The sequence below is a fragment of the Scomber scombrus genome, chromosome 1 (genome assembly GCF_963691925.1).
Source record: "Scomber scombrus chromosome 1, fScoSco1.1, whole genome shotgun sequence".
Taxonomy (NCBI): Eukaryota; Metazoa; Chordata; class Actinopteri; order Scombriformes; family Scombridae; genus Scomber; species Scomber scombrus.
The window spans coordinates 34,806,734-34,814,817 of record NC_084970.1 but is presented as its reverse complement, the minus strand read 5'-3'; positions in this window follow the sequence as shown (position 1 = coordinate 34,814,817).

Genomic DNA, 8,084 nt, shown 5'->3' with positions numbered 1-8,084 from the left:
TGTGTGTGTGTGTCATGTGACCCTGCTCACTCAGCATGGATGTATTGGTTTGCAGGTTAGAAGCCGCATGTAGAAAAGAGCAGGTGTCTCAGATCAGAGTCAGATGAATTTGGAAGATGAAGGTTTATATGTTTTTAGATTTATACATTATATTTCAGAATTCACCTTAAATACACTGAATATATGAAAAATGAAAAACACACTAAACTCTTCACCTGCAAAATGTCAAGTCAGTGCTTACAGGATGGGTCATAATAATAACAACAATAAGAATAGGATTAATAAGAATAGGAATAATAAGAATAATAATGTAAATGTCCCCCATTATGGGATTAATAAAGGATTAGTGGAGAACAGAGTTGGTAGTCACACTTTTTTTTTTTACTTTCCTTTGAATTCCTCATAAACTGGATCCTGAACAGATTCCCTCTTAATGTGTAATGCTCATGATTTATTACAAAATAGTTATAAAAAATGTTGATTTCAAAGAATTAAAAACAGAAATATATGTATTCAGTAACATGTTAAATATTAAAAAATGAGGAAAAAACCTCCTGATCAAAAATCTTGAAGGTCCGACTTCAGATGTAACCTCCTTTGTAATTGACAAATTAACATTTTTTCTCAGTAACTTTAACCCTCCTGTTGTCCTTGAGTCAAGGAAGGAAGGGAGGAAGAAGGAAGGAAAGGAGGGAGGAAGAAGGAAGGAAAGGAGGGAGGAAGAAGGGAGGAAGAAGGAAGGAAAGGAGGGAGGAAGGAAGGAAGAAAGGAGGGAGGAAGAAGGGAGGAAGAAGGAAGGAAAGGAGGGAGGAAGGAAGGAGGAAGAAGGAAGGAAAGGAGGGAGGAAGGAAGGGAGGAAGAAGGAAGGAAAGGAGGGAGGAAGGAAGGAAGGAAGAAGGAAAGAAAGGAGGGAGGAAGGAAGGGAGGAAGAAGGGAGGAAAGGAGGGAGGAAGAAGGAAGGAAAGGAGGGAGGAAGGAAGGGAGGAAAGGAAAGAAGGAAGGACGGAGGAAAGAAGGAAGGTAGGAAAAGAGGAAGGAAGGAAATAAGGAAGGGGGAAGAAGGAAGGAAATGAGGGAGGAATAAGGAAGGAAAGGAGGGAGGAAGGAAAGGAAAGAAGGAAGGGAGGAAGGAAAGGAAGGAAGGACAGAGGAAAGAAAGAGAGAAGGAGGGAGGAAGGACAGAAGGAAGGAAGAAAGGGGGATGGAGGAAGGAAAGAAAGAAGGGAGGAAAGAGAGAGGGAGGAAGAACAGACAGAAGGAAGGAAGGGAGGAAGGAAGGAACAGTCAAAACAGACGGGGTCAATTTGACCCGGGAGGACGACACGAAGGTTAATGGATTACAGTTACATTTATGTTATAATTAAATTGCATTACGCTGTTACATGTAAATAATTACTCTCCAACACTTGATAGGAGTTGATGGATGTTGGGGTTAAAAGTTAAAACTTATTACCAACATGCTCCCAAGATGCTAAAAGATATAAAATCTTACAATGAAACAAAATGACATCACTGCAAACTAGATTTAAAAAGTAAAAGTAGCCACATGAATACAGTGAAAACAGCTCAGGTGGCATTTCTTGCCTTACTCCATCTTATTTTTGTCAGCTTCATATTTAATGTCAGGATGTTCCAGCAGCGCAGCGGAGGCGGCATTAAAAAAAAAAAGAGCTTCTAGTTTTATTATTTACAACACAAACACACAGCGGCCCTCCTGTTTGTTTGTTTTCTACTCTGAGCTGAACTGATGCAATCCCACACATTCATCACCACCAACATGAGCTCAGTGTCCATTCAGTCAATACAGTACATACAGTTTGCTTTAGCTGCAGTTTGTTCCTATTTACTGGACATTTATAATTAACTACAAGCACATGAGTGTTATATAAAGGATTTTCAGGAGTATATATAATTAGAATATCACTGATTATGTTTATGTTTGTGCTAATTTGACTTTTTTGTACTTTACATACTGTTCATATTCTGACTCATAATTAGTCTCTACCATAGACTGTATATAAAATGGACGTAACATCCGTGACGTCACCCATTGGTTGGTGGACTGCTGCTTGGAAGCGAATAGTTTCGGATCTGAGCAGCGCCATCTTGAAAATTTCAGGTGCATGCTGGGAAAAATAAAAACACGGATTCTACTTATATGGGCATCAGTAGGGGCATGAGGCACCCTCCTGAACCTGTGAACCAATCAACCTGTCAATCACGACTTAATGCATACCCTGCTTTATCGTCACATATAAAATCAGGGAGGCCAAAATTTCCCAAATGAACATCATACTGCATTGAAGAAGGCTTTAAACTAGCGATTGAGACCATAAACACATTTGAAAACGTTTACTGAGGTTAGAAATCAAGTGAGAAGTTGGTGAATTCTCCATTGACTTGTATAGAGACGGAAGTCCTTTTGACACCAAAACGGTCGCCCCCCTGGTGGCCTTTTGATAGAATGCAGTTTTAAGTTACTTCCGCGTTGGCCTCATTTCAGAGGACTGGAACTCCCCGCCTGGTCTCTACACTAATTAACATTCATAAATTCTCCCATCAGTCATTAACAAATGTTTGATTAAGACATTAACAATCACTATGTTATGGTCCAGGAGAACATGTGTGACATTATGAGTCTAAGATGTCATTGATTTAACCCTTACATACTATTCAGGGTCCATTTTAGCCCTTTTTTTTTTTTTTTTTTTTTTTTTTTTACATTTGAGAGCTGTAAAAACACCCTATACATATTTCTATTAGCTGGACTTTTCTTAATGTGAATCACAGTATATAAAAATGGAGACAAAATGCATCATTTTTAAACATTTCTTCGCAGCTGATACACATTTGTATATATAGAAATGTACACATTTGACTTGTGTTTATTAAATATAATTAAAAAATCAGCATTAATTATATCATAACGATGAATATGACATGTTTTAATGCACATTTTTGAATTATATTTAATAAACACAAGTCAAATTTAGTGTATCAGCTGCACAAAAATGTTAAAAAATTATGCATTTTGTCACTCATAATTAGTCTCTACACTATTTAACGTTCATAAATTCTCCCATCAGTCATTAATAAATGTTTGATTAAGACATTCACAATCACTAATAATATGTATAGGATGTTTTTACAGCTTTCAAATGTAAAAAAAATGGGCTAAAATTGACCCTGAATAGTATGTAAGGGTTAAATCAATGACATCTTAGACTCATTGTTTTTGGACTCATTCGTATGATTTTGGTTGTATATTCTATCGACAGTCTAACGTGATTATTTAGCTCATCGTGTTGTGTACTTTATAGTTTAACTTTATATTCATGTGTATTCTTGGACAGGTTGATGTATGCTGGTTTGTTATTATGAGGTTTTGTGTTTTCTGGGTTTTGAGACTTTCTGCGGTGTTTTCCTTCCTGATTTACCCTTTATTTTCCCGTCTACACACCTGCCCCTATATCAGCCTTGTCAGCCTGTGTTCCCCCCTCAGCCAATCACCTTCCTCTCTGTCCTCCTGTTTCATCACTCCTCTCTCCTCTCCTAAGCTTCTCCTCCCATCTCCACACCTGCACCTCATCTCCTCATTTGCTCAGTTTCTCTATTTCAGCCCTCATGGTTTTCTCTTCAGTCTTTTTGGATTGTTTGTTCTGTTCTGTTTATTTTGGCCTGTCTGCACCTCTGAGTTGGTTAATAAATCTCTTCTTTATTTCCTTTCGCCTGCTGTGTCTTGCATTCGGCTCCACCTGCTCCGTTTCACAGGACAGGCACTGCATACGTAGTTCATCCTCCTCCTGAAAGAAAAGTACCTATTTAAAAAAAGAGCAACCAAAATAATATGAATGAGGGAAAACCACATGGCCAAAAAGGACATGAGGAAAGAAAGGAAAGAAAGGAGGGAGGAAGGAAGGGAGGAAAGGAAAGAAGGAAGGGAGGAAGGACAGAGGAAACAAGGAAGAAGGGAGGGAAGGAAGAAGTTTTGACTGTTCTTTCTTTCCTTCCTCTCTTTCGTCCCTCCCTCTTTCTTTCCTTCCCTCCTTCCTTCCTACCTTCCTTGTTTCCTCTGTCCTTCCTTCCTCCCTTCCTCCTTTCCCTCCCTCCCTCCTACCTTCTTTCCTTTCCTCCCTTCCTCCCCCCTTTCTCCTTTCCTTCCTTCCTCTCTCCCTTTCTTTCCTTCCCTCCTTCCTTCCTTTCCTTCCTTACTTCCTCCCTTCCTCTTTTCCTTTCTCCCTCCCTCCTACCTTCCTTCCTTCTTTCCTTTCCTCCCTTCCTTCCTCCCTCCTCTCTCCTTTCCTTCCTTCTTTCCTTTCCTCCCTTCCTTCCTCCTTTCCTTCCTTCTTCCTCCCTTCCATCCTTCCTTCCTCCCCCCTTTCCTTCCTTCCTTTCCTTCCTTCTTCCTCCCTTCCTTCCTCCCTCCTTTCCTTCCTTCTTACTCCCTTCCTTATTTGACTCGAGGACAACAGGAGGGTTAAAAGGGGCATGACAGTAACAAACACAAGCAGCACACACACTGCAACAGACAACATTCAACACATGAATAATAATTTATAAAGTGCATTTAGATTTTGTGATCCAAAATCTTAGAGTTTATGTAAAAAATGGTAAAAAGTTTATGTCAGCATGTTTTCCTAAGTGGGTCAGTGATCATTATTAAGGAGCTGAACAGTCCTTGGGATGAAGGTTGTTTTCCTCCTCTGTGTCCTGCAGCCTGGACAGCGATGTCTGCGTCCTGAGGGGAGCCACTCAAACACAGGAAACAGAATATGGGAGGGGTCCTGTAGAATCCTGCGTGCTGATTTCACAGTCTGCTGATCATATAGGGCAGTGAGAGTTCGAACCAGGTGGGGAGTTCCGGTCCTCTGAAATGATGCCAACCCGGAAGTAACTTAAAACTGCATTCTATCAAAAGGCCACCAGGGGGCGACCGTTTTGGTGTCAAAAGGACTTCCGTCTCTATACAAGTCAATGGAGAATTCACCAACTTCTCACTTGATTTCTAACCTCAGTAAACGTTTTCAAAATGTGTTTATGGTCTCAATCGCTAGTTTAAAGCCTTCTTCAATGCAGTATGATGTTCATTTGGGACATTTTGGCCTCCCTGATTTTATATTTGATGATAAAGCAGGGTATGCATTAGGGCGTGGATACGTCGTGATTGACAGGTTGATTGGTTCACAGGTTCAGGAGGGCGCCTCATGCTCCTCCTGATGCCCATATAAGTAGAATCCGTGTTTTTATTTTTCCCAGCATGCACTGGACATTTTCAAGATGGCGCTGCTCAGATCCGAAACTATTCGCTTCCAAGCAGCAGTCCACAAATCAATGGGTGATGTCACGGATGTTAGGTCCATTTTATATACAGTCTGGTTCGAACAGGCTGCTCAATGATTTTTCAGCAGGCCTTTCAGTGGAACCAGCAAGTGAAAGAAAAGGTAATTACGTTTTTCAATGAAGGCATAGTAGAATGTGATGAGAATGACCTTGTTGATCCTAAATGATTTCAGCTTCCTGAGTAAGTACTGTCTCTGTTGGAACTTCTTTAGGATTTCCTCTGTGTTAGATGTTCCCAGATATTTATATTCCTCCTCAATCTCCACCGGCTCCTCCTGTATGACGGTGGTGGTGACTGCCTCCCTCCTCATAAACAAACTATAGTAGCAGGATTTCACCTCTTGTGCTCGTTCTTTACTTTAACCCTCCTGTTGTCCTCAAGTCAAGGAAGGAAGGGAAGAAGAAGGAAGGAAAGGAGGAAGGAAGGAAGGAAAGGAGGAAGGAAGGGAGGAAGAAGGAAGGAAAGGAAGGAGGAAGTAAGGAAGGTAGGATGGAAGGGAGGAAGGAAGGAAGGAAAGGAGGAAGGAAGGAAGGAAGGGATGAAGAAGGAAGGAAAGGAGGGAGGGAAGAAGCGAGGAAGGAGGAAGGAAGGAAAGGAGGGAGGAAGGACGGAAGGAAGGGAGGAAGGAAGGAGGGAAGGAAGGAGGGAGGAAGGAAAGAAGGAAGGGAGGAAGGACAGAGGAAACAAGGAAGGGAGGAAGGTATGGGGGAGGAAAGAAAGATAGAAGGAAGGAGGAAGGAAAGGAAGAAGGGAAGGAAAGAAGGAGGGAGGGGGGGAAGGAAGGACAGAAGCAAGGAAAAAAGTGGGATGGAGGAAGGGAGGAAAGAGAGAGGAAGGAAAGAAAGAGAGAATGAGGGAGTGAGGAAGGAAGGGAGGAAAGAAGGTACAGTCAAAACAGACGGGGTCAATTTGACCCGGGAGGACGTCACAGAGGTTAAATATAAACCTCTCAAATACATTTTGCTGCTGGAATCTGATCTGAAATATGTGAGTAGACGACGTGAACAACAGTAACTTTGTAAACAGAGCAACATCTTTGTATATTTTTAGCAAGTGACTGTGTTGGTCTTTCCTGTAAAGCACTTTGTAACTTATGTCTGTGAAAGGTGCTCTATAAATACATTTTCTTCTCGTTCTTCTTCTTCTTCAAAGTTTTTCTTAACTGTTTATGACAATTGTTGGTGTATGGATGTGTTTTAAATAAAGAGTAAAAAAAACTTTGCAAACGGCATGTTCAGAGCAGGCTGATCAATCTCTGTGAAGCCACTTTGACATGATTACAACATCCGGGTCGGTCACGTGATGCTCGCTGGGCCAAAAACCAACAATCGACAATCATTAGAAAAGAAGCAGCTGTGAAGCGGTGAATACATTTTTCGGAACGTCACAACCATAAATTTGATCCTTTTGGTCTGATAACATTTTGGAAAGTCTAAAAAAAAGTCTCGGGACAAGAGAAGGACTCTACTGAGCATGCTCCGTGGACACAAAAATGCGAACGCCTTTGGAAACGTAGCAGAAACACAGCTGGGTTTTTTTGGCGTTTTGCACCAACTGAGCAGCTTTCACAACACTGTATCTATTTCGCCTTAATTAATCCATGAGGAGGCTCAAGTCCTGACTTTTTACTCATGTTCACCTCACACTTTAGAGCTTTGACCGTGTTTAATATCCAACATCACGACAATATAAAAATAACAGAATCTAACAAAAAGCATGAGCAACCTTTTAGGGCGTTTACTGAAATACTGACTTCTCATTCTTCTCACTTTTTTATTTTTTTATGTGACTATCACGTTAAAAGTACAGTTGGTGATGCATGTGTAGCCCAGCTGCTGTTTTTTTTTCCTTTTCTTTCTTCAGCTCTCATTATTTTCAGGCTTTTTTCTCATATGAGGAGGAAATCTGCAGCTGTGAGCTCTCCTACTGTGAACATGCATCGGTACAAAGCTTCTGATTCAATGAGAGGAATAAAATGACTCAAAGGGTTCAGGTTGTGTCAATAATAGGCAGCAGAGGGAAGTGAACGAAGTGAGGGAGTGAACGTATGAGTAAAGGGACTGTACTTTTATATATATAGTGCTTTTCTAGTCGTTATGACCACACAAAGTGCTTTTTACACTTCATGTCTCATTCACCCATTCACACACATTCATACACTGATGACAGGAGCTACCACACATGGTGCCAAACTAAAGTAGCCGGATTTCACCTCTTGTGCTCGTTCTTTACTTTAACCCTCCTGTTGTCCTCAAGTCAAGGAAGGAAGGGAGGGAGGAAGGTAGGATGGAAGGGAGGAAGAAGGAAGGAAAGGAGGAAGGAAGGAAGGAAGTAAGGGAGGAAGAAGGAAGGAAAGGAGGGAGGGAGGAAGGAAGAAGGAAGGAAAGGAGGGAGGAAGGAAGGAAGGGAGGAAGAAGGAAGGAAGGAGGGAAGGAAGGAGGGAGGGAGGAAGGAAGAAGGAAGGAAAGGAGGAAGGAAGGGAGGAAAGGAAAGAAGGAAGGACAGAGGAAACAAGGAAGGGAGGAAGGTATGGAAGAGAAAAGAAAGAGAAGGAGGGAGGGAGGAAGGAAAGGAAGGAAGGATGGAGGGAAGGAAAGAAGGAGGGGGGAAGGAAGGACAGGAAGAAAGGGGGATGGAGGAAGGGAGGAAAGAGAGAGGAAGGAGAAGAAAGAGAGAAGGAGGGAGGGAGGAAGGAAGGGAGGAAAGAAGGTACAGTCAAAACAGACGGGGTCAATTTGACCCG